The sequence below is a fragment of the Alosa pseudoharengus genome, unplaced genomic scaffold (genome assembly GCF_046254945.1).
Source record: "Alosa pseudoharengus isolate Yale_2024_CS ecotype anadromous, Long Island Sound unplaced genomic scaffold, YU_APseudo_1.1 YU_APseudo_1.1_scf_1, whole genome shotgun sequence".
In the NCBI taxonomy this organism is placed as follows: domain Eukaryota; kingdom Metazoa; phylum Chordata; class Actinopteri; order Clupeiformes; family Clupeidae; genus Alosa; species Alosa pseudoharengus.
In genome coordinates, this window is record NW_027468564.1 from 21257020 (window position 1) to 21283095 (window position 26076).

At 40.5% G+C, this 26076-nt stretch overlaps 1 protein-coding gene across 4 annotated transcripts in view; it reads left to right on the forward strand.

Moving 5' to 3' along the window:
* LOC143123202 (uncharacterized) overlaps positions 1 to 26076 on the forward strand; it is a 168268-nt gene that overhangs the window by 107380 nt on the left and 34812 nt on the right. The gene's annotated exons all lie outside the window — the stretch shown is intronic.

Below are 26076 nucleotides of genomic sequence, written 5' to 3' on the forward strand. Positions count from 1 at the left end.
TTTGGCACATTTCCTGCTTGGCCAGATGGTGGCGCTATGCTAGGCATGTGAATTACACATGTGAATATCATCACAATAATGATATCCAATATTTTGTAAAGTTTCAGATCAATCACTTAAGGCATTGTCCATTTCTGGCACATTTCCTGCTTGGCCAGGTGGTGGCGCTATGCCAGGCAGGTCCATTGGGTGTCTGGACATCATCATAAACATGATATCTATTAACCTGAGAAGTTTCAGACCATTCATTCAATGAACTGTGATTTATGACACATTTCCTCTTTATGTGGTGAGATATTAAAATCATATCAAATATATAACATATCAAAAATCCCTTCACAATTTAACATCAGCGACATCTTGGCATAATGTTTGCCCAATTTCACATGAATCTGACAAACCGTCTAGGAGCAGTATGTTAAAATTGATCATGTGACATCAGTGTAATTGTCATTCTTTCTGTTGCCAGTTGGTGGCGCTATGCCAAACATGAATTATGGGCATGTAAATATTATCATTAACATGGTCTTCAATGACCTGTGAAATTTAAAACATTTCAAGCCATGCATGGTGAATTATGACACATTTATTGCTTATGTGGAAGGGTATTAAAATTAATAATTTCGCCATTTCGTCAAATTACAACATATCAAAAAAAGGCTTCACAATTTATAATCAGGAACATCTCGGCGTCATGTATACCAACTTTGACATGAATCGGTTCAACCGTCTAGGAGGAGTACGTTAAAATTGATCATGTCCACAACGCACAAAATCTCAATTACCTCACTTCCTGTGGGCGTGGCTAATGGCATGTTAATACAAAAGTTGTTTGTTTTTGGGAGTTACATACACCCACCAAATTTGCCATGTGACATCAGTGTAATTGTCATTCTTTCTGTTGCCAGTTGGTGGCGCTATGCCAAACATGAATTATGGGCATGTAAATATTATCATTAACATGGTCTTCAATGACCTGTGAAATTTAAAACATTTCAAGCCATGCATGGTGAATTATGACACATTTATTGCTTATGTGGAAGGGTATTAAAATTAATAATTTCGCCATTTCGTCAAATTACAACATATCAAAAAAAGGCTTCACAATTTATAATCAGGAACATCTCGGCGTCATGTATACCAACTTTGACATGAATCGGTTCAACCGTCTAGGAGGAGTACGTTAAAATTGATCATGTCCACAACGCACAAAATCTCAATTACCTCACTTCCTGTGGGCGTGGCTAATGGCATGTTAATACAAAAGTTGTTTGTTTTTGGGAGTTACATACACCCACCAAATTTGGTGTGTGTATCTAAAACTATATGCCAACCACAAGTCACAGTGACATATGGGGGCGCTATGGAGTTCCTGGGCAACGCCCGGTGCCAAGGCTTTTCCCCTGTGTATTCACGGTACCTCTTGACATGTGTGCCAAATTTCATGCTTTTTCACTGATGGGAAACACCTCTTTTGGCATCACAATTCATCGCATTTTAGTCCGCACAAAATCCCAAATACCTCACTTCCTGTTGGGCGTGGCTAATGCATTGTACATACGAAAGTCGTTCATCTTGGGGAGATACACACACCTACCAAATTTGGTGTGTCTAGCTGAAAGTATGTGCCAACCACTGGATCGATCAATCACCTAAGGGGGCGCTACTGAGTCCCTGGGCCACGCCCGGGGCCAAGCCTTTATGCCTGTGTAGCCAGTGTGATACCAGATGTGTGTGCCAAATTCCAAGACTTTTCATCCATGTTAACCACCTCAAAAATAGCAAAAAGGTGAACTAAAAATAATAATAATAATAATAATAATAATAATAATAATAATAATAATAATCTTTCCAAAAACAATAGGGCTTCGCACCTCTCGGTGCGCAAGGCCGCCCCGGCCTCGCGCACCGTCGGTGCTCGGGCCCTAATAATAATAATAATAATAATAATAATCCTTACAAAAACAATAGGGCCTTGCGCCCTTCGGTGCTCGGGCCCTAATAATAATAATAATAATAATAATAATCCTTACAAAAACAATAGGGCCTTGCGCCCTTCGGTGCTCGGGCCCTAATAATAATCCTTACAAAAACAATAGGGCCTTGCGCCCTTCGGTGCTCGGGCCCTAAATATAGCCGCAAGCGGCAATGGCGGGCCCGAGCACCTGCGGGCCGCAACCCATGACATTTCAGAATCCAACAAAGCACCGACGTGGTGCATTTGTAAAATGTACATATTTGATGTGTGTGTTATTTGTTTTTGCATGTTATTTTCTGGCACATTTACTTGCTTGGCCAGGTGGGGCAATATGCAAGGCAGGCCCATTGTGTGTCATCATAATCATAATATATATTAACCTGAGAAATTTCAGATTATTCATTTTAAGCAAAGAACATTTTTGATACACTTTTTGGCCAGATGGTGGCGCTATATTAGGCATGTGAATTACACATGTGAATATCATCACAATAATGATATCCAATATTTTGTAAAGTTTCAGATCAACCAATAAAGGCATTACCAATTTCTGGCACATTTTCCTGCTTGGCCAGGTGGTGGCGCTATGCCAGGCAGGCCCATAGGGTGTCTGGATATCATCATAATTATAATATCTATTAACCTGAGAAGTTTCAGACCATTCATTCAAAACATAGAGCATTTCTGGCATATTTCCTGTTTGGCCAGATGGTGGCGCTATGCTAGGCATGTGAATTATATGTGTGAATATCATCACAATAATGATATCCAATATTTTATAAAGTTTCAGATCAATCACTTAAGGCATTGTCCATTTCTGGCACATTTCCTACTTGGCCAGGTGGTGGCGCTATGTCAGGCAGGCCCATTGGGTGTCTGGATATCATCATAATCATAATATATAACCATCATAAACCTGAGAAGTTTCAGACCATTCATTAAATGCACTGTGATTATGACACATTTCCAGTTTATATGGTATGATATTAAAATCATGACATATTACAACATATCAAAAATCCCTTCGCAATTTAACATCAGCAACATCTTGGCATAATGTTAGCCAAATTTCACATGAATCCGACAAACCGTCTAGGAGGAGTATGTTAAAATTGATCATGTAACATCAATGTAATTGCCATTCTTTCTGTTGCCAGGTGGTGGCGCTATGCCAAATATACATTATGGGCATGTGAATATCATCACTACCATGGTATTGAAAAACCTGTGAAATTTAAAACATTTCAAGCCATGCATGGTGAATTAAGACACATTTATTGTTAACGTGGAAGGGTATTAAAATTAATAGTTTCGCCATTTCGTCAAATTACAACATATCAAAAAAAGCTTCACAATTTAGAATCAGAAGCATATTGGCATCATGTATACCAACTTTCACATGAATCGGATCAATCGTCTAGGAGGAGTACGTTAAAATTGATCATGTCCACAATGCACAAAATCCCAATTACCTCACTTCCTGTGGGCGTGGCTAATGGCATGTTGATACAAAAGTTGATTGTTTTTGGGAGTTACACACACCCACCAAATTTGGTGTGTGTATCTAAAACTATATGCCAACCACAAGTCACAGTGACATAAGGGGGCGCTATGGAGTTCCTGGGCCAAGCCCAGTGCCAAGGCTTTTCCCCTGTGTATTCATGGTACCTCTTGACGTGTGTGCCAAATTTCATGCGTTTTCACCGATGGGAAGAACGTCTTCTGGCATCACAATTCATCACATTTTAGTCTGCACAAAATCCCAAATACCTCACTTCCTGTTGGGCGTGGCTAATGCATTGTACATACAAAAGTTGTTCATCTTGGGGAGATACACACACCTACCGAATTTGATGCGTCTAGCCGAAAGTATGTGCCAACCACTGCCTCAATCACCTAAGGGGGCGCTACTGAGTCCCTGGGCCACGCCCGGGGCCAAGCTCTTGTACCTAACTGCTTTGCATGACACCTGATGTGTGTGCCAAATTTCAAGACTTTTTACCCATCTTAACCACCTCAAAAAAAACCCAATGGGCCTGCCTTGCATTGCGCCCCCACCTGGCCGAGCAAGTACATGTGGCAGAAAAGAAAATACAAAAACAAATAGCACACGCATCAAATAGGTACATTTCACAAATGAACCACGTCGGTGCTTTGTTGGATTTCGACATGTCACGGCTTGCGGCCGGCAGGTGCTCGGGCCCGCCATTGCCGCTTGCGGCTATATTTAGGGCCCGAGCACCGAAGGGCGCAAGGCCCTATTGTTTTTGTAAGGATTATTATTAAGTGTGCTTGCAAAGCAGCACACTTATTGTTCTTCTTAAGTTTTCTTATTAGTGGGTTTGATCCAGCAAGCCCACAGCATGGCAAGCACAGCTTTGCCATGCTGTGGGCTTGCGGAGCAAGCCCACTGTTGTTCTTCTTAAGTTTTCTTATTAGTGGGTTTGATCCAGCAAGCCCACTATTGTTCTTCTTAAGTTTTCTTATTATTATTAGTGGGTTTGATCCAGCAAGCCCACTATTGTTCTTCTTAAGTTTACTTTATTAGTGGGTTTGATCCAGCAAGCCCACAGCATGGCAAGCACAGCTTTGCCATGCTGTGGGCTTGCGGAGCAAGCCCACTATTGTTCTTCTTAAGTTTTCTTATTATTATTAGTGGGTTTGATCCAGCAAGCCCAAAGCATGGCAAGCACAGCTTTGCCATGCTGTGGGCTTGCGGAGCAAGCCCACTATTGTTCTTCTTAAGTTTTCTTATTATTAGTGGGTTTGATCCAGCAAGCCCACAGCATGGCAAGCACAGCTTTGCCATGCTGTGGGCTTGCGGAGCAAGCCCACTATTGTTCTTCTTAAGTTTTCTTATTATTAGTGGGTTTGATCCAGCAAGCCCACAGCATGGCAAGCACAGCTTTGCCATGCTGTGGGCTTGCGGAGCAAGCCCACTATTGTTCTTCTTAAGTTTTCTTATTATTATTATTTATTATTCCTGTTCACCCACTTTTTGGCCGAACTACTGCTCCTAGACCGTTTGAGCTATCGACGCGGTTCGAACTCCAAAAATTCAGGCCCGAACCGGTGTAACTTGCTTGTTGATTTCGTGTCGCTGGCCCTTGTCGTTTTCGCGGTATTCCCGTTTTTCTGCGTTTTTTGGGCCCATTGAAATGCATGGCGGAATGTTCAGAATTCAAATTTCGATTGTGACATCACAGCTCTAATTGCTTAAGCTTGCACCTGGAAGAGTTCTAAGCCACCTGGCAGAGCTATAATGGGCTGGGCTGGGCTGTCTGTGTATATGAAGGTGTGTGCATGTAACTTTTGACCCGTATGTCCGATTTTCATAAATGAGGTACCGTTGGAATCCTTGGATGAGGCCGAGTTCCATACCCCTGATCGATCAAACCCACTCTTGCAGTTCCTCGGAACCGCAATTCTAGTTATTTATTATTCCTGTTCACCCACTTTTTGGCCGAACTACTGCTCCTAGACCGTTTGAGCTATCGACGCGGTTCGAACTCCAAAAATTCAGGCCCGAACCGGTGTAACTTGCTTGTTGATTTCGTGTCGCTGGCCCTTGTCGTTTTCGCGGTATTCCCGTTTTTCTGCGTTTTTTGGGCCCATTGAAATGCATGGCGGAATGTTCAGAATTCAAATTTCGATTGTGACATCACAGCTCTAATTGCTTAAGCTTGCACCTGGAAGAGTTCTAAGCCACCTGGCAGAGCTATAATGGGCTGGGCTGGGCTGTCTGTGTATATGAAGGTGTGTGCATGTAACTTTTGACCCGTATGTCCGATTTTCATAAATGAGGTACCGTTGGAATCCTTGGATAAGGCCGAGTTCCATGTCCCTGATCAAACCCACTCTTGCAGTTCCTCGGAACCGCAATTCTAGTTATTATATCTTCCTATAAGCCCACTTTTTGGCCGAACTACTGCTCCTAGACCGTTTGAGCTATCGACGCGGTTCGAACTCCAAAAATTCAGGCCCGAACCGGTGTAACTTGCTTGTTGCTTTCGTGTCGCTGGCCCTTGTCGTTTTCGCGGTATTCCCGTTTTTCGGCGTTTTTGGGCCCCATTGAAATCAATGGCGGAATGCTGGGGCTTTATGACATCACAGCACCTCATTACTTGCACCTGGTAGAGCTCTGCTGCTAGAGTTGATTACTTGCACCTGGCAGAGTTCTAAGCCATCTGGCAATGTCTAATGGGCTGGGCTGGGCTGTCTGTGTATATGAAGGTGTGTGCATGTAACTTTTGACCAGTATGTCCGATTTTCATGAATGAGGTACCGTTGGAATCCTTGAATGAAGCCCAGTTCAATGCCTTGCCAGCACTAAGTGTAAAGGTAATGTAAAAAAAGATGAGACTGCGCGAAGCGCTGTCTCATCTTTTTTTTAAAGCCAAACCATGTTGATACAGGTCATTAAAAAATATATATATATATTTTCCAAATCCATTCAGCCCAGTTCAATGCCTTGCCAGCACTAAGTGTAAAGGTCATGTAAACGCGCTGTCTCCTCTTTTTTTTAAAGCCAAACCATGTTCATATAGGTCATTAAAAAAATAAATAAATACAGTATTTCACCAATCCATTCAGCCCAGTCCTATACCCAGCTAGCTCAATTTGAACTTAGTCACGTGTACAGTTGTATAGATTATTACATTGAGAAACACACTGCACTGCACGAAACATATCCACGCAGCATTACTAATCAAGTTACTCATCGTTGCCCAGCAAGAAGTCCACAATCAATTCAATTGTCTTGCCACGATCTGTGGAGCTTACAGACAACGTTATATTACTATAGGTTCTGTATGCTATTTAAAGCCGACCTAACGCTGAGTCCCTTCTAGACGGTGTGTTGCAATGCATTCTGGGTGCTGTGCTGTGATTCGACGGCTCGTCACCTGACCCACCAAACAACAACTCTCTGGGATGTGGCAAATATCGCGTAAAAACCTTGTTGCCGGAACAACAGGGAAAAGGCAACAGGATAGCAGCACGAAAGATACACAGGATACACACGGAATTTTGATGGACGTCCTTATCAGTCTATGGTCTAACTTATAAACGTGTGGGGTCAACGTCAACGATAAGTAAGTTAGGCTAACGTAAACGTTAGCTATTTGCTGTTGTCATATGCTAGTGCTATATGCTTTAGTCTACGTGATGGCCATTTATCACACTAATTTTAGGTACTACTTTTACGAGGTCTGTAGTTCTGTCAAAATGTATCATATCGTTGACAGACTACAAGGTTATCTTCCTTAGACTTCGTAGATGTAGTTACTACAATTTGGAAGCGAATTTCGAAGTGTAAATATGGTTTTAGTGTGTAAACAGACCAACCGCGATTTTGCAATGAAGTTAATGGAACCTTTTATGTAGGGCTTCTAGGCTACTCTCACGAAGTCTGTAGTTCTGTCAAAATGTATCTTATCTATGAACAGACTACATGATTATCTTCCTTAGACTTCGTAGATGTAGTTACTACAATTTGGAAGCGAATTTCGAAGTGTAAATATGGTTTTAGTGTTTAAACAGACCAACCGCGATTTTGCAATGAAGTTAATGGAGCCTTTTATGTAGGGCTTCTAGGCTACTTTCACGAAGTCTGTAGTTCTGTCAAAATGTATCTTATCTATGAACAGACTACATGATTATCTTCCTTAGACTTCGTAGATGTAGTTACTACAATTTGGAAGCGAATTTCGAAGTGTAAATATGGTTTTAGTGTGTAAACAGACCAACCGCGATTTTGCAATGAAGTTAATGGAGCCTTTTATGTAGGGCTTCTAGGCTACTTTCACGAAGTCTGTAGTTCTGTCAAAATGTATCTTATCTATGAACAGACTACATGATTATCTTCCTTAGACTTCGTAGATGTAGTTACTACAATTTGGAAGCGAATTTCGAAGTGTAAATATGGTTTTAGTGTGTAAACAGACCAACCGCGATTTTGCAATGAAGTTAATGGAGCCTTTTATGTAGGGCTTCTAGGCTACTTTCACGAAGTCTGTAGTTCTGTCAAAATGTATCTTATCTATGAACAGACTACATGATTATCTTCCTTAGACTTCGTAGATGTAGTTACTACAATTTGGAAGCGAATTTCGAAGTGTAAATATGGTTTTAGTGTGTAAACAGACCAACCGCGATTTTGCAATGAAGTGAATATGGAGCCTTTTATGTAGGACTACTAGGCTACTTTCACGAAGTCTGTAGTTCTGTCAAAATTGATCTTATCTATGAACAGACTACATGGTTATCTTCTTTAGACTTTGTAGATGTAGTTATTACAGTTTGGAAGCGAAATTCGAAGTGCAAATATGGTTTAAATGTGTAAACAAGACGCCTGATGTTTAATATATGTTAATGAATGGGCACAGTATTATTGTGTACAGTAATGGGCTATCAGTAGTATGTAAACAGTTCATGTGTTATGTGATTTACATAAACTAACAACAGAAATGTTAAAAGCTGGTATTGTGTTTCCTGAATTCTTACATTCAGGCATTCAAATGAAATGTAATTAAATAGCATATCAATCATGCAACAATGCAAAAACAATGAAACTAGTGTAGGCCTAATTATATTTTACATTAGTAAAGCAGTACTCTGATGTGCATGCTTTCACAAACTTTTGTAAACAATCTTAGCACTTTAAACATTGACTGTTTTGAAGTGCATGTAGGCAATATAGTATAAAAATAATAATTGTGATATTACAATTTGATAGGTGTTGGGAGGAGGGGGTGGGTTCATGTAGGTGGGCCCTATGACCCCAAAGTATGCCTTGACTGGGCCTCAGGTCAAAGAAGTTTGAGAAATGCTGATGTAGACAACAAAGCAGCAAGGAGGCGTCGTGTGATCATTTAAACAAGTTTTATGACGAGGTCGATGAGGGTGGGAAAAATCGTACATTTCTGTGCAAACTTTGCCCGCACTTCAGTCACATTGTCTTTTAAGAAAATGCAGTCCTTTTTTCGGTTCCAGCAGCCAACAACCTCAGAACTGACCCTTCAGGCCTCTCAGGAGGCGCTGGCCTTTAACCGCAGCCAGAAGAGAGTCAGCAGAAATTTGATTGCCTTTAAAAAATCTGACTTCTTAAAAAATCTTAAACTGGCTGCATTACGTGATTATTTCTGAGATTCTGATACGTTTTTAACCATGACCTATACACAGTTCTGGTTTGAAAATGTATCTCTTAAAATAATCACTTTATGCAGTCAGCTTAAGATGGCTTACTAGCAACTAACTAATTACCCTAGCAACAACCTAGAAACCACCCCTGTAATGTCAACCTAGCGACCACCATAGCAACCAGCATAGCAACCATGTTATTTATGCGTTTTAGCTTATTGGATGTTGCGTTAATGCAGACAACTTTTGATCCGTGTGCCCGATTTTCATAAATGAGGTACCGTTGGAATCCTTGGATGAGGCCGAGTTCCGTGCCACTGATCAAACCCACTCTTGCAGTTCCTCGGAACCGCAATTCTAGTTATTATATCTTCCTATAAGCCCACTTTTTGGCCGAACTACTGCTCCTAGACCGTTTGAGCTATCGACGCGGTTCGAACTCCAAAAATTCAGGCCCGAACCGGTGTAACTTGCTTGTTGATTTTGTGTCGCTGGCCCTTGTCGTTTTCGCGGTATTCCCGTTTTTCTGCGTTTTTTGGGCCCATTGAAATGAATGGCGGAATGTTCAGAATTCAAATTTCGATTGTGACATCACAGCTCTAATTGCTTAAGCTTGCACCTGGAAGAGTTCTAAGCCACCTGGCAGAGCTATAATGGGCTGGGCTGGGCTGTCTGTGTATATGAAGGTGTGTGCATGTAACTTTTGACCCGTATGTCCGATTTTCATAAATGAGGTACCGTTGGAATCCTTGGATAAGGCCGAGTTCAATGCCCCTGTTCAAACCCACTCTTGCAGTTCCTCGGAACCGCAATTCTAGTTATTATTAATATTATTATTATTCCCGTCTCCCTAATTTTTTCCAGCTCCTGTGCCTAGCCCCTTTGAGACACAGACACCGTTCCAACTTTAAAACGTCCGGGCAGTACCGGTGTAACTTGCTCGAGAAGATGACGTCAAGTGGGCGTGTCGTTCGTCCGCCATATTGGATTGAATAGAAAGCGAAACTAAATTTTCACAGGTCACAAATTTGGTCCGAACGCCACGAAACTTGACGTACATCATCATTGGACCAAGCCTCACAAAAGTTACTAGAAGGATTTTTGATTTTCGAAAGCGTTTGCCCGTCACAGCCAAACGAAATCGGCGGCGAAGCTCCGAAACAGGAAGTCGTCCATATCACAGGAACACGGTCACATATCGATACCAAATTTTGTATATGAACTGGGGACTCCAGTGTGAGGGTGCATAAGCTAAAAAAAAAAAGAAATATTCCAAAAGTTTCCATCATTTGGCAAACCACCCACCGGTATTTGGTAACCCTCCCCATTCACCTTTACACCATTCACCTTCTATCACAACGCCTTCCGAGTATGCTCAATCAATGCCTCTGGGTATCCACAATGTCTCCGGGCAACCTTGCCCAATCATGAAATCCTTGCTCTGCCATGGGATAGTATGGACTTACGAACTGAAATAGAAAGGAGAACGGTAGCTATATATAGCTTACATAATAGAGTTGTTTTCACATTGACGGTATTCAAATAAAATGTTTCATTATTGTTACATATCATGATGGGAGAGTATTATTAAAAATTTTACAAGTATGCAAATGCATATGTTTATGGGCATTTAGGTTTTACTGTGTTGTTTTGTTGTAAAGACATGCAAGGCATTCTGGGCCATGTAATAGACAAACAGTTGTCGGCAGCATTAACTTGATTTCCATACGTATTAATATGAATAGGTGTTTCTGTAAACCTAGGGACAATAAACAGCTATCTCTGTTACAAAAACGAGCTGGTAATCGCTCATTGAAGAGGGAACTATGATAAAAATAATTTTTTCCTCAAAGCATGGATTTGACGACAGTACAAGCAGGAAATACCTTGAAAAAACTCCCCGTTTATTTGATGTTGCCATAGCAACGCAGCCTTCAGAGCAAAGATTCTAGAAGACCTTCAGGGAGACACGTTTTGAGTTCGTGGCCATTGGCCAAGTACCTAAAATATCGGTTTCCATGTGTATGTGCTGGATGGCGTGCTTCCCTTATGAAAGTAAGTGTTTTATAGAGTTACAGACATAATGAGTCATGTTGTAGTGGTCAACATAAATGTGCCCCTTCTGTTATTAGAATGCTAAGCGGAGATTTAAAATCATTCATTTCTTGTGTGGCTAGAAGCTAGCTAGCTATGTCAGGGAGGAGATGTTGCTGTAACGTTAACGTTATGAGATGTATGTTGCTTGATATGCTTGTACTCGTAACTTCGTCACTCGTAACTTTAGGACTCCTATTTTTTTTTACTAAGAGTAATTCAGGAAGCATTTTAGCCCTAAGTAGCGCCTGAGTCTGTGACAGCTTAAGCGAGGACTCCTAATAAGACCGATTCACAAACAATGTTTTGTGGTGGCATTTCACGTCGCGATGTTTTGAAATGCGTCTAACAATCACGAGGGAACAATTTTGCATTGTAGGCATAATAACTAAGGGATGCAGTAACACCACCAACAACAACCAAAACTAGCCTACTCATTGTTTACATGTACATTAAATGTAACGTTTCATTGTGAATCAAATTAAAAGATTGTCCTCTTTGCAAACGTTGGCATAGGCATATGGTGACAGATTAATTTAATAATGCTGCTGTATGAATCACGGTAAGCACGAATGAAGTGGCCACTTCTTAATGGGACTCACTGTATGGAAGTAGGCTAAGTAAAATAGAGATGTTTAAAATAAGATAAAGTTAGGATATGCCCGCTTGACAACGGCAGAGATAACTGTGGCCTTTGGCCATAGCAACCATCCATTTAGAACGACTGGCCTTCATAGCAACCAAGGATCTTAGCTGTGATTCATGTAGCTACAGTATGCATGCAATGTGATGCAAAGTATAGAAAGGTGATGAAATATACAGAGACAGGTCAAGAAATATAGTGCAATGTAGACAGTAGTATACAGTTGATTTACAGAAGGTGGTTTAGAGTAATATGAATTAAATATAATTATGTGCAGTGTATTAGCAGTTATTTCATACAATAAGTAGAATAATGCATGTAGATGTAGCAGTAACAGTATAATAGTAGAAATAATAATATAGATATAGGCAGTGTATTAACAGAATATAATAAAACAGAATAATTATGGATATTCAATTTGACAAATATATAACAGAAATGTACATAACATACAGCTATGTGCAGTGTGGAAACAGTGTCATTGTAGTGCAGAAACAACAACTTAAGAGTAGTAAGAATAAGTCTATGTGCAGGATGAATAGTATGAAGATCAGTAGAATAACTATGTATAAATGTAATTACAGTAGGCCTATGTACATTTGTAAATAAATAGAAAACTATGGGTGAGAGGGATAAATTAATTTTATTTAATCGTAAAAGTAAATTGCATTCAATTAAATTGCAATTAAAAATCTTTCCAGTAGGCTTTAATGTCACGCAAAAAGTACAACCAAAGCTGAGCTTGATCAACTACAACGTCTAAAGAACCAGAACTTCAGTGTAGTTTTTTGCTGGGTCCCAGGCCATGTTGGTCTGAGGGGAAATGAGAAAGCGGACAGTGCTGCTAAGCAAGTCCTCAATGAAGAAGTCACAGATGTCAAATCCGTGCTCCAGACCTTAAACCTATACTGAACTCTTACATCACAGATAAGTGGCAATCTGAATGGGATTAATGTACCAACATCAAGCAAGGAATGTGAATTTTGGCACGTTTTCATGATCCACTGGGTCGTTATGGGCCACACAAAATACGGTGTTGCTAAAATTACTCCTATTGTGGCTATTAGAGATGCGTTCATGAGTATCCAGCTACATTCAATGAGTTAAGTAAAATACATTCACACACAAAAAAAACCCATCACTAATGTTGTGGACATTCCTTTATTCTGAGATACATCAATAGGCTCTCAAAACAATCCCAAACAGACATAAGGTCTTTATAGAGCAAATCCATATAGATTATTTGTGAAATAAACCAGTAAAACAGAATTAGGGGATGGAATATATAACATTCACACTCAGCTCATATTTCTAAAATAAATCAGTGAAAAAGTATCCTGACAAACAAGCAGCATTTTAATGCCTTAGTCATATTTCATAATTTCAAATTTTTCTCTAGGTTACCTGATAGCCCAGTTTGAGAGGTGCAAGACGCGTGACATTATTTATTTTTGCAGCCAATCACTGCTGTTGTTTTATTTTATTGATTTGATTTTAGTCATAGAAGCTAAATTCGAAGGCAGGCCACAGGTAAAAGCCAACGAACCGCATTCACCCCGCAAGGCAATAGTTGAATAGAGCTTTTGAGGTATTGCCACTGCTCCAACACTGAAAGGCACTGTTAGAATGCTTGGATCAAGCCAGGTTCAGCATAGCGTATGTCACTGTCTGCTCACGTTGGTGACCGGACCAGGGCAAGCACACTTTCGCAGTTCCCGCCGGAAATGCAGTCTAGTTTTTATTATTATTGTTATTCTACTTTTTTGCTGTCCTGTTTTTGAGGTGGTTAACATGGTCGAAAACTCTTGAAATTTGGCACACACGTCAGGTGTCACACATCGCAGTTAGGTACAAGAGCTTGACCCAGGGCGTGGCCCAGGGACTCGCTAGCGCCCCCTTAGGTGACTGATCCCGTGGTCGGCAAATATTTTGAGGTGGTTAACATAATCTAAAAGTCTTGAAATTTGGCACACACATCTAGTGATACAGTGAATAGACAGGGATAAAAGCTTGGCACTGGGCGTTGCCCAGCAACTCCATAGCGCCCCCTTATGTCACTGTGACTTGTGGTTGGCATATAGTTTTAGATACACACACCAAATTTGGTGGGTGTATGTAACTCCCAAAAACAAACAACTTTTGTATTAACATGCCATTAGCCACGCCCACAGGAAGTGAGGTAATTGAGATTTTGTGCATTGTGGACATGATCGATCAATTTTAACGTACTCCTCCTAGACGATTGATCCGATTCATGTCAAAGTTGGTATACATGACGCCGAGATGTTCCTGATTATAAATTGTGAAGCCTTTTTTTGATATGTTGTAATTTGACGAAATGGCGAAATTATTAATTTTAATACCCTTCCACATAAGCAATAAATGTGTCATAATTCACCATGCATGGCTTGAAATGTTTTAAATTTCACAGGTCATTGAAGACCATGTTAATGATAATATTTACATGCCCATAATTCATGTTTGGCATAGCGCCACCAACTGGCAACAGAAAGAATGACAATTACACTGATGTCACATGATCAATTTTAACATACTGCTCCTAGACGGTTTGTCAGATTCATGTAAAATTTGGCAAACATTATGCCAAGATGTCGCTGATGTTAAATTGTGAAGGGATTTTTGATATGTTATATATTTGATATGATTTTAATATCTCACCACATAAAGAGGAAATGTGTCATAAAGTCACAGTGCATTGAATGAATGGTCTGAAACTTCTCAGGTTAATAGATATTATTATTATGATGATATCCAGACACCCAATGAGCCTGCCTGGCATAGCGCCACCAGCTGGCCAAGTAGGAAATGTGCCAGAAATGGACAATGCCTTAAGTGATTGATCTGAAACTTTTTAAAATATTGGATATCATTATTGTGATGATATTCACACATATAATTAACATGCCTAGCATAGCGCCACCATCTGGCCAAACAGGAAATGTGCCAGAAATTGGTAATGCCTTTATTGGTTTATCTGAAACTTTGCAAAATATTGGATATCATTATTGTGATGATATTCACATGTGTAATTCAAATGTCTAATATAGCGCCACCATCTGGCCAAAAAGTGTATCACAAATGTTCTTTGCTTAAAATGAAAAATCTGAAATTTCTCAGGTTAATTTATATTATGATTATGATGACACACAATGGGCCTGCCTTGCATTGCGCCCCCACCTGGCCAAGCAAGTAAATGTGCCAGAAAATAACATGCAAAAACAAATAGCACACGCATCAAATATGTACATTTCACACACGCACCACGTCGGTGCTTTGTTGGATTCCGACATGTCACGGGTTGCGGCCCGCAGGTGCTCGGGCCCGCCATTGCCGCTTGCGGCTATATTTAGGGCCCGAGCACCGAAGGGCGCAAGGCCCTATTGTTTTTGTAAGGATTATTATTATTATTTTTTTTCACTATTATTATTGTTATTCCACTTTTTTGCTTTCCTGTTTTTGAGGTGGTTAACATGGTTGAAAACTCTTGAAATTTGGCACACACGTCAGGTGTCACGCATCGCTGATAGGTACAAGAGCTTGACCCCGGGCGTGGCCCAGGGACTCGCTAGCGCCCCCTTAGGTGACTGATCCCATGGTTGGCAAATATTTTGAGGTGGTTAACATAATCGAAAAGTCTTGAAATTTGGCACACACATCAGGTGTCACACAAAGCAGCTAGGTAAAAAAGCTTGGCCCCGGGTAGGGCCCAGAGACTCGCTAGCGCCCCCTTACGCCCCCTTAGATGACTAATCCCGTGGTGGGCATATACTTTCAGCTACGCACACCAAATTTGGTAGGTGTTTGTATCTCCCCAAGATGAACAACTTTCGTATGTACAATGCATTAGCCGCACCCAACAGGAAGTGAGGTATTTGGGATTTTGTGCAGACTATTTTGTGATGAAATATGTGATGAATCATGATGCCAAAGGAGGTGCTTCCCATGGGTGAAAACGCATGAAATTTGGCACACACATCAAGTGATACAGTGAATAGACAGGGATAAAAGCTTGGCACCGGGCGTTGCCCAGGAACTCCATAGCGCCCCCTTATGTCACTGTGACTTGTGGTTGGCATATAGTTTTAGATACACACACCAAATTTGGTGGGTGTATGTACCTCCCAAAAACAAACAACTTTTGTATTAACATGCCATTAGCCACGCCCACAGGAAGTGAGGTAATTGAGATTTTGTGCATTGTGGACATGATCAATTTTAACATACTCCTCCTAGACGGTTGATCCGATTCATGTCAAAGTTGGTATACATGACTCCGAGATGTTCCTGATTATAAATTGTGAAGCCTTTTTTTGATATGTTGTAATTTGACGAAATGTCGACATTATTAATTTTAATACCCTTCCACATAAGCAATAAATGTGTCATAATTCACCATGCATGGCTTGAAATGTTTTAAATTTCACAGGTCATTGAAGACCATGTTAATGATAATATTTACATGCCCATAATTCATGTTTGGCATAGCGCCACCAACTGGCAACAGAAAGAATGACAATTACACTGATGTCACATGATCAATTTTAACATACTGCTCCTAGACGGTTTGTCAGATTCATGTGAAATTTAGCAAACATTATGCCAAGATGTCGCTGATGTTAAATTGTGAAGGGATTTTTGATATGTTATATATTTGATATGATTTTAATATCTCACCACATGAAGAGGAAATGTGTCATAAATCACAGTTCATTGAATGAATGGTCTGAAACTTCTCAGGTTAATAGATATCATGATTATGATGATATTCAGACACCCAATGGGCCTGCCTGGCATAGCGCCACCACCTGGCCAAGCAGGAAATGTGTCAGAAATGCTCTTTGCTTTGAATAAATGGTCTGAAACTTCTCAGGTTAATAGATATTATGATTATGATGATATCCAGACACCCAATGGGCCTGCCTGGCATAGCGCCACCACCTGGTCAAGCAGGAAATGTGCCAGAAATGGACAATGCCTTAAGTGATTGATCTGAAAGTTTACACAAATTTTGGATATCATTATTGTGATGATATTCACATGTCTAATTTCCATGTCTAACATAGCGCCACCATCTGGCCAACCAAAAAGTGTATCAGAAATGTTCTTTGCTTAAAATGAATGGTCTGAAATTTCTCAGGTTAATATATATTATGATTATAATGACACCCAATGGGCCTGCCTTGCATTGCGCCCCCACCTGGCCAAGCAAGTACATGTGGCAGAAAATAAAATACAAAAACAAATAGCACACGCATCAAATATGTACATTTCACAAACGAACCACGTCGATGCTTTGTTGGATTCCGACATGTCACGGCTTGCGGCCCGCAGGTGCTCGGGCCCGCCATTGCCGCTTGCGGCTATATTTATTATTATTTTTAGGGCCCGAGCACCGAAGGGCGCAAGGCCCTATTGTTTTTGTAAGGATTATTATTATTATTATTATTATTATTATTATTATTATTATATTAACTTTGTCTCAGAGCGTTTTCCTTTTTTGAGGTGGTTAACATGGTCGAAAACTCTTGAAATTTGGCACACATATCAGGTGTCACGCAAAGCAGTTAGGTACAAGAGCTTGGCCCTGGGCGTGGCCCAGGGACTCAGTAGCGCCCCCTTAGGTGATTGAGGCAGTGGTTGGCACATACTTTCAGCTAGACGCATCAAATTCGGTAGGTGTGTGTATCTCCCCAAGATGAACAACTTTCGTATGTACAATGCATTAGCCACGCCCAACAGGAAGTGAGGTATTTGGGATTTTGTGCGGACTAAAATGTGATGAATTGTGATGCCAGAAGACGTTCTTCCCATCGGTGAAAACGCATGAAATTTGGCACACACGTCAAGAGGTACCATGAATACACAGGGGAAAAGCCTTGGCACTGGGCTTGGCTCAGGAACTCCATAGCGCCCCCTTATGTCACTGTGACTTGTGGTTGGCATATAGTTTTAGATACACACACCAAATTTGGTGGGTGTGTGTAACTCCCAAAAACAATCAACTTTTGTATTAACATGCCATTAGCCACGCCCACAGGAAGTGAGGTCATTGGGATTTTGTGCATTGTGGACATGATCAATTTTAACGTACTCCTCCTAGACGATTAATCCGATTCATGTGAAAGTTGGTATACATGATGCCAATATGCTTCTGATTCTAAATTGTGAAGCTTTTTTTGATATGTTGTAATTTGACGAAATGGCGAAACTATGAATTTTAATACCCTTCCACGTTAACAATAAATGTGTCTTAATTCACCATGCATGGCTTGAAATGTTTTAAATTTCACAGGTCTTTGAATACCATGGTAGTGATGATATTCACATGCCCATAATGTATATTTGGCATAGCGCCACCACCTGGCAACAGAAAGAATGGCAATTACATTGATGTTACATGATCAATTTTAACATACTCCTCCTAGACGGTTTGTCGGATTCATGTGAAATTTGGCTAACATTATGCCAAGATGTTGCTGATGTTAAATTGCAAAGGGATTTTTGATATGTTGTAATATGTCATGATTTTAATATCTCACCATATAAACTGGAAATGTGTCATATAATCACAGTGCATTGAATGAATGGTCTGAAACTTCTCAGGTTAATAGATATTATGATTATGATGACATCCAGACACCCAATGGGCCTGCCTGACATAGCGCCACCACCTGGCCAAGTAGGAAATGTGCCAGAAATGGACAATGCCTTAAGTGATTGATCTGAAACTTTATAAAATATTGGATATCATTATTGTGATGATATTCACACATATAATTCACATGCCTAGCATAGCGCCACCATCTGACCAAAAAGGAAATATGCCAGAAATGCTCTATGCTTTGAATGAATGGTCTGAAACTTCTCAGGTTAATATATATTATAATTATGATGATATCCAGACACCCTATGGGCCTGCCTGGCATAGCGCCACCACCTGGCCAAGCAGGAAAATGTGCCAGAAATTGGTAATGCCTTTATTGGTTGATCGATCTGAAACTTTACAAAATATTGGATATCATTATTGTGATGATATTCACATGTGTAATTCACATGCCTAATATAGCGCCACCATCTGGCCAAAAAGTGTATCAAAAATGTTCTTTGCTTAAAATGAATAATCTGAAATTTCTCAGGTTAATATATATTATGATTATGATGACACACAATGGGCCTGCCTTGCATATTGCCCCACCTGGCCAAGCAAGTAAATGTGCCAGAAAATAACATGCAAAAACAAATAACACACACATCAAATATGTACATTTTACAAATGCACCACGTCGGTGCTTTGTTGGATTCTGAAATGTCATGGGTTGCGGCCCGCAGGTGCTCGGGCCCGCCATTGCCGCTTGCGGCTATATTTATTATTATTTTTCTATATTATTATTGTTATTCTACTTTTTTGCTTTCCTGTTTTTGAGGTGGTTAACATGGTCGAAAACTCTTGAAATTTGGCACACACGTCAGGTGTCACACATCGCAGTTAGGTACAAGAGCTTGACCCCGGGCGTGGCCCAGGGCCTCGCTAGCGCCCCCTTAGCTGACTGATCCCGTGGTTGGCAAATATTTTGAGGTGGTTAACATAATCGAAAAGTCTTGAAATTTGGTACACACATCTAGTGATACAGTGAATAGACAGGGATAAAAGCTTGGCACTGGGCGTTGCCCAGCAACTCCATAGCGCCCCCTTATGTCACTGTGACTTGTGGTTAGCATATAGTTTTAGATACACACACCAAATTTGGTGGGTGTATGTAACTCCCAAAAACAAACAACTTTTGTATTAACATGCCATTAGCCACGCCCACAGGAAGTGAGGTAATTGAGATTTTGTGCGTTGTGGACATGATCAAATTTAACGTACTCCTCCTAGACGGTTGATCCGATTCATGTCAAAGTTGGTATACATGATGCCGAGATGTTCCTGATTATAAATTGTGTAGTTTTTTTTTGATATGTTGTAATTAGACGAAATGGCGAAATTATTAATTTTAATACCCTTCCACATAAACAATAAATGTGTCATAATTCACCATGCATGGCTTGAAATGTTTTAAATTTCACAGGTCATTGAAGACCATGTTAATGATAATATTCACATGCCCATAATGCATGTTTGGCATAGCGCCACCAACTGGCAACAGAAAGAATGACAATTATACTGATGTCACATGACCAATTTGAACATACTCCTCCTAGACGGTTTGTCAGATTCATTTGAAATTTGGCAAACATTATGCCAAGATGTCGCTGATGTTAAATTGTGAATGGATTTTTGAATGTTGTAATATATTTGATATGATTTTAATATCTCACCACATAAACAGGAAATGTGTCATAAATCACAGTGCATTGAATGAATGGTCTGAAACTTCTCAGGTTAATAGATATCATGATTATGATGATATCCAGACACCCAATGGGCCTGCCTGGCATAGCGCCACCACCTGGCCAAGCAGGAAATGTGCCAGAAATGGACAATAAAATATCAGATATCATTATTGTGATGATATTCACATTCGTAATTCACAGGCCTAGCATAGCGCCACCTTCTGGCCAAGCAGGAAATGTGCCAGAAATGCTCTTTGCTTTGAATAAATGGTCTGAAACTTTTCAGGTTAATAGATATTATGATTATGATGATATCCAGACACCCAATGGGCCTGCCTGGCATAGCGCCACCACCTGGTCAAGCAGTAAATGTGCCAGAAATGGACAATGCCTTAAGTGATTGATCAGAAAGTTTACAAAAAATGTGGATATCATTATTTTGATGATATTCACATGTGTAATTTTCATGCCTAACATAGCGCCACCATCTGGCCAACCAAAAAATGTATCAGAAATGTTCTTTGCTTAAAATGAATGGTCTGACATTTCTCAGGTTAATATATATTATGATTATGATGACACCCAATGGGCCTGCCTTGCATTACGCCCCCACCTGGCCAAGCGAGTAAATGTGGCAGAAAATAAAATACAAAAACAAATAGCACACGCATCAAATATGTACATTTCACAAACACACCACGTCGGTGCTTTGTTGGATTCCGAACATTTCACGGGTTGCGGCCCGCAGGTGCTCGGGCCCGCCATTGCCGCTTGCGGCTATATTTAGGGCCCGAGCACCGAAGGGCGCAAGGCCCTATTGTTTTTGTAAGGATTATTATTATTATTATTATTCATTATTCTACTTTTTTGCTTTCCTGTTTTTGAAGTGGTTAACATTGCCAAAAATTCTTGAAATGTGGCACACACGTCAAGTGTCACGCATCGCAGTTATGTACAAGAGTTTGACTCCGGGCGTGGCCCAGGGTCTCGCTAGCGCCCCCTTAGGTGACTGATCTCGTGGTTGGCATATATTTTGAGGTGGTTAACATGAACGAAAAGTCTTGAAATTTGACACACACATCAGGTGTCACACAAAGCAGCTAGGTACAAAAGCTTGGCCCCGGGCATGGCCCAGGGACTCGCTAGCGCCCCCTTACGCCTCCTTAGGTGACTGATCCCGTGGTTGGCATATAATTTCAGCTACACACACCAAATTTGGTAGGTGTCTGTATCTCTCCAAGATGAACAACTTTCCTATGTACAATGTATTAGCCACGCCCAACAGGAAGTGAGATATTTGGGATTTTGTGCAGACTAATGTGATGAAATATGTGCTGAATTGTGATCCCAAAAGAGGTGCTTCCCATGGGTGAAAATGCATGAAATTTGGCACACACATCAAGTGATACAGTGAATAGACAGGGATAAAAGCTTGGCACCGGGCGTTGGCCAGGAACTCCATAGCGCCCCCTTATGTCACTGTGACTTGTGGTTGGCATATAGTTTTATATACACACACCAAATTTGGTGGGTGTATGTAACTCCCAAAACCAAACAACTTTTGTATTAACATGTCATTAGCCACGCCCACAGGAAGTGAGGTAATTGAGATTTTGTGCGTTGTGGACATGATCAATTTTAACATACTCCTTCTAGACGGTTGATCCGATTCATGTCAAAGTTGGTATACATGACGCCGAAATGTTCCTGATTATAAATTGTGAAGCCTTTTTTTGATATGTTGTAATTTGACGAAATGGCGAAATTATTAATTTTAATACCCTTCCACATGAACAATAAATGTGTCATAATTCACCATGCATGGCTTGAAATGTTTTAAATTTCACAGGTCATTAAAGACCATGTTAATGATAATATTCACATGCCCATAATGCATGTTTGGCATAGCGCCACCACCTGGCAACAGAAAGAATGACAATTATACTGATTTCACATGATCAATTTGAACATACTCCTCCTAGACGGTTTGTCAGATTCATTTGAAATTTGGCAAACATTATGCCAAGATGTCGCTGATGTTAAATTGTGAAGGGATTTTTGATAACTTATATATTTGATATGATTTTAATATCTCACCACATAAACAGGAAATGTGTCATAAATCACAGTGCATTGAATGAATGGTCTGAAACTTCTCAGGTTAATAGATATCATGATTATGATGATATCCAGACACCCAATGGGCCTGCCTGACATAGCGCCACCACCTGGCCAAGCAGGGAATGTGCCAGAAATGGACAATGCCTTAAGTGATTGATCTGAAACTTTATAAAATATCAGACATCATTATTGTGATGATATTCACATTCGTAATTCACAGGCCTAGCATAGCGCCACCATCTGGCCAAGCAGGAAATGTGCCAGAAATGCTCTATGCTTTGAATAAATGGTCTGACACTTCTCATGGTAATAGATATTATGATTATGATGATATCCAGACACCCAATGGCATAGCGCCACCACCTAGTCAAGCAGGAAATGTGCCAGAAATGGACAATGCCTTAAGTGATTGATCTGAAGTTTACACAAATTTTGGATATCATTATTGTGATGATATTCACATGTCTAATTTCCATGTCTAACATAGCGCCACCATCTGGCCAACCAAAAAGTGTATCAGAAATGTTTTTTGCTTAAAATGAATGGTCTGAAATTTCTCAGGTTAATATATATTATGATTATGATGACACCCAATGGGCCTGCCTTGCATTGCGCCCCCACCTGGCCAAGCAAGTACATGTGGCAGAAAATAAAATACAAAAACAAATAGCACACGCATCAAATATGTACATTTCACAAATGAACCACGTCGGTGCTTTGTTGGATTCCGACATGTCACGGCTTGCGGCCCGCAGGTGCTCGGGCCCGCCATTGCCGCTTGCGGCTATATTTCTATATTATTATTGTTATTCTACTTTTTCGCTTTCCTGTTTTTGAGGTGGTTAACATGGATGAAAACTCTTGAAATTTGGCACACACGTCAGGTGTCACGCATCGCAGTTAGGTACAAGAGCTTGACCCCGGGCGTGGCCCAGGGACTCGCTAGCGCCCCCTAAGGTGACTGATCCTGTGGTTGGCAAATATTTTGAGGTGGTTAACATAATTGAAAAGTCTTGAAATTTGGCACACACATCAGGTGTCACACAAAGCAGCTAGGTAAAAAAGCTTGGCCCCGGGTATGGCCGAGAGACTCGCTAGCGCCCCCTTACGCCCCCTTAGATGACTGATCCCGTGGTGGGCATATAGTTTCAGCTACACACACCAAATTTGGTAGGTGTCTGTATCTCCCCAAGATGAACGACTTTCGTATGTATAATGCATTAGCCACGCCCAACAGGAAGTGAGGTATTTGGGATTTTGTGCAGACTAATATGTGATGAAATATGTGATGAATCATGATGCCAAAAGAGGTGCTTCCCACAGGTGAAAACACATTAAATTTGGCACACACATCAAGTGATACAGTGAATAGACAGGGATAAAAGCTTGGCACCGGGCGTTGCCCAGGAACTCCATAGCGCCCCCTTATGTCACTGTGACTTGTGGTTGGCATATAGTTTTAGATACACACACCAAATTTGGTGGGTGTATGTAATTCCAAAAAACAAACAACTTTTGTATTAACATGCCATTAGCCACGCCCACAGGAAGTGAGGTAATTGAGATTTTGTGCGTTGTGGACATGACCAATTTTAACGTACTCCTCCTAGACGGTTGATCCAATTCATGTCAAAGTTGGTATACATGACGCTGAGATGTTCCTGATTATAAATTGTGAAGCCTTTTTTTGATATGTTGTAATTTGACGAAATGGCGAAATTATTAATTTTAATACCCTTCCACATGAACAATAAATGTGTCATAATTCACCATGCATGGCTTGAAATGTTTTAAATTTCACAGGTCATTGAAGACCATGTTAATGATAATATTCACATGCCCATAATGCATGTTTGGCATAGCGCCACCAACTGGCAACAGAAAGAATGACAATTATACTGATGTCATATGATCAATTTGAACATACTCCTCCAAGACGGTTTGTCAGATTCATTTGAAATTTGGCAAATATTATGCCAAGATGTCGCTGATGTTAAATTGTGAAGGGATTTTTGATAACTTATATATTTGATATGATTTTAATATCTCACCACATAAACAGGAAATGTGTCATAAATCACAGTGCATTGCATGAATGGTCTGAAACTTCTCAGGTTAATAGATATCATGATTATGATGATATCCAGACACCCAATGGGCCTGCCTGACATAGCGCCACCACCTGGCCAAGCAAGATATGTGCCAGAAATGGAAAATGCCTTAAGTGATTAATCTGAAACTTTATAAAATATTGGATAGCATTATTGTGATGATATTCACAAGTGTAATTCACAGGCCTAGCATAGCGCCACCATCTGGCCAAGCAGGAAATGTGCCAGAAATGCTCAATGCTTTGAATAAATGGTCTGAAACTTCTCAGGTTAATAGATATTATGATTATGATGATATCCAGACACCCAATGGGCCTGTCTGCCATAGCGCCACCACCTGGTCAAGCAGGAAATGTGCCAGAAATGGACAATGCCTTTTAAGTGATTGATCTGAAAGTTTATTAAATATTGGATATCATTATTGTGATGATATTCACATGCGTAATTCACAGGCCTAGCATAGCGCCACCATCTGGCCAAGCAGATAATGTGCCAGAAATGCTCAATGCTTTGAATAAATGGTCTGAAACTTCTCAGGTTAATAGATATTTTGATTATGATGATATCCAGACACCCAATGGGCCTGCCTGGCATAGCGCCACCACCTGGTCAAGCAGGATATGTGCCAGAAAATAAAATACGAAAACAAATAGCACACGCATAAAATATGTACATTTCACAGATGCACCACGTCGGTGCTTTGTTGGATTCCGACATGTCACGGATTGCGGCCCGCAGGTGCTCGGGCCCGCCATTGCCGCTTGCGGCTATATTTAGTAATTTATGGTTCATACATAACTTAACTTACTTACTAATCAGTAAAGCATTTGTTCACTTGTATATGTTTTTTTCATAGTAAATAAGCCTATATCTAAAATATGTTTATACACTATTGTTAATGATGCAATAATATGTTTTTGATGAAGTCATATTTCCATTATTTAACAGTTGTTAAATACAGTGGGCATTACTTTGAAATGGCCACTTCATTCGCGCATTACGTGACGTGAAGCTGGGTGAAACTTTAGTACCACTTTCAGCCAGAAATCTGCTTTTGATACCGGTGCCGCTACACAAAACGAAAAAATATCTTAATTAGCAGTCTACGTTATTGTCCATGAAGGCATATCTGGCAAGTTGTTATTTTATGAAGACGTAAATGGTTGCTTTGCTTTCATTAATGGTTTCACTATAGTCAAGTTTGCAAGAAGGAGACATAACGTGTGAGCATGCCACACTATCCAGGGACGCGCTCACACAGCTGTGGTAGTGGGGGCAGGAGGACAACTGTTAGCACAGGCTTTATATAAACAGAAGAGAACAGAAGCCTTATGAAATAAAGGCCTGCCTCGAATGCAGGCTTGCCCAAAATAAAGGCCTGTGGTTTGCGCAGCCTACAGTAAGTAGGCTAAATAACAGACCCGCCACAATATGCGGTATGATATTTTTTTTACGAGCAAAATGTTTTTGGTGCCCTAAGCCCACTGCATATTCTTAAATAACAATGAACTCACAGGATTCTCAAGTCTCACGCAGTGGGCGTGAGCACACGCAACTCAACAAGTTCACACGCTCACACGCCACACACACACAAACACACAGACTCACTCACACACACAAACACACACACTCTC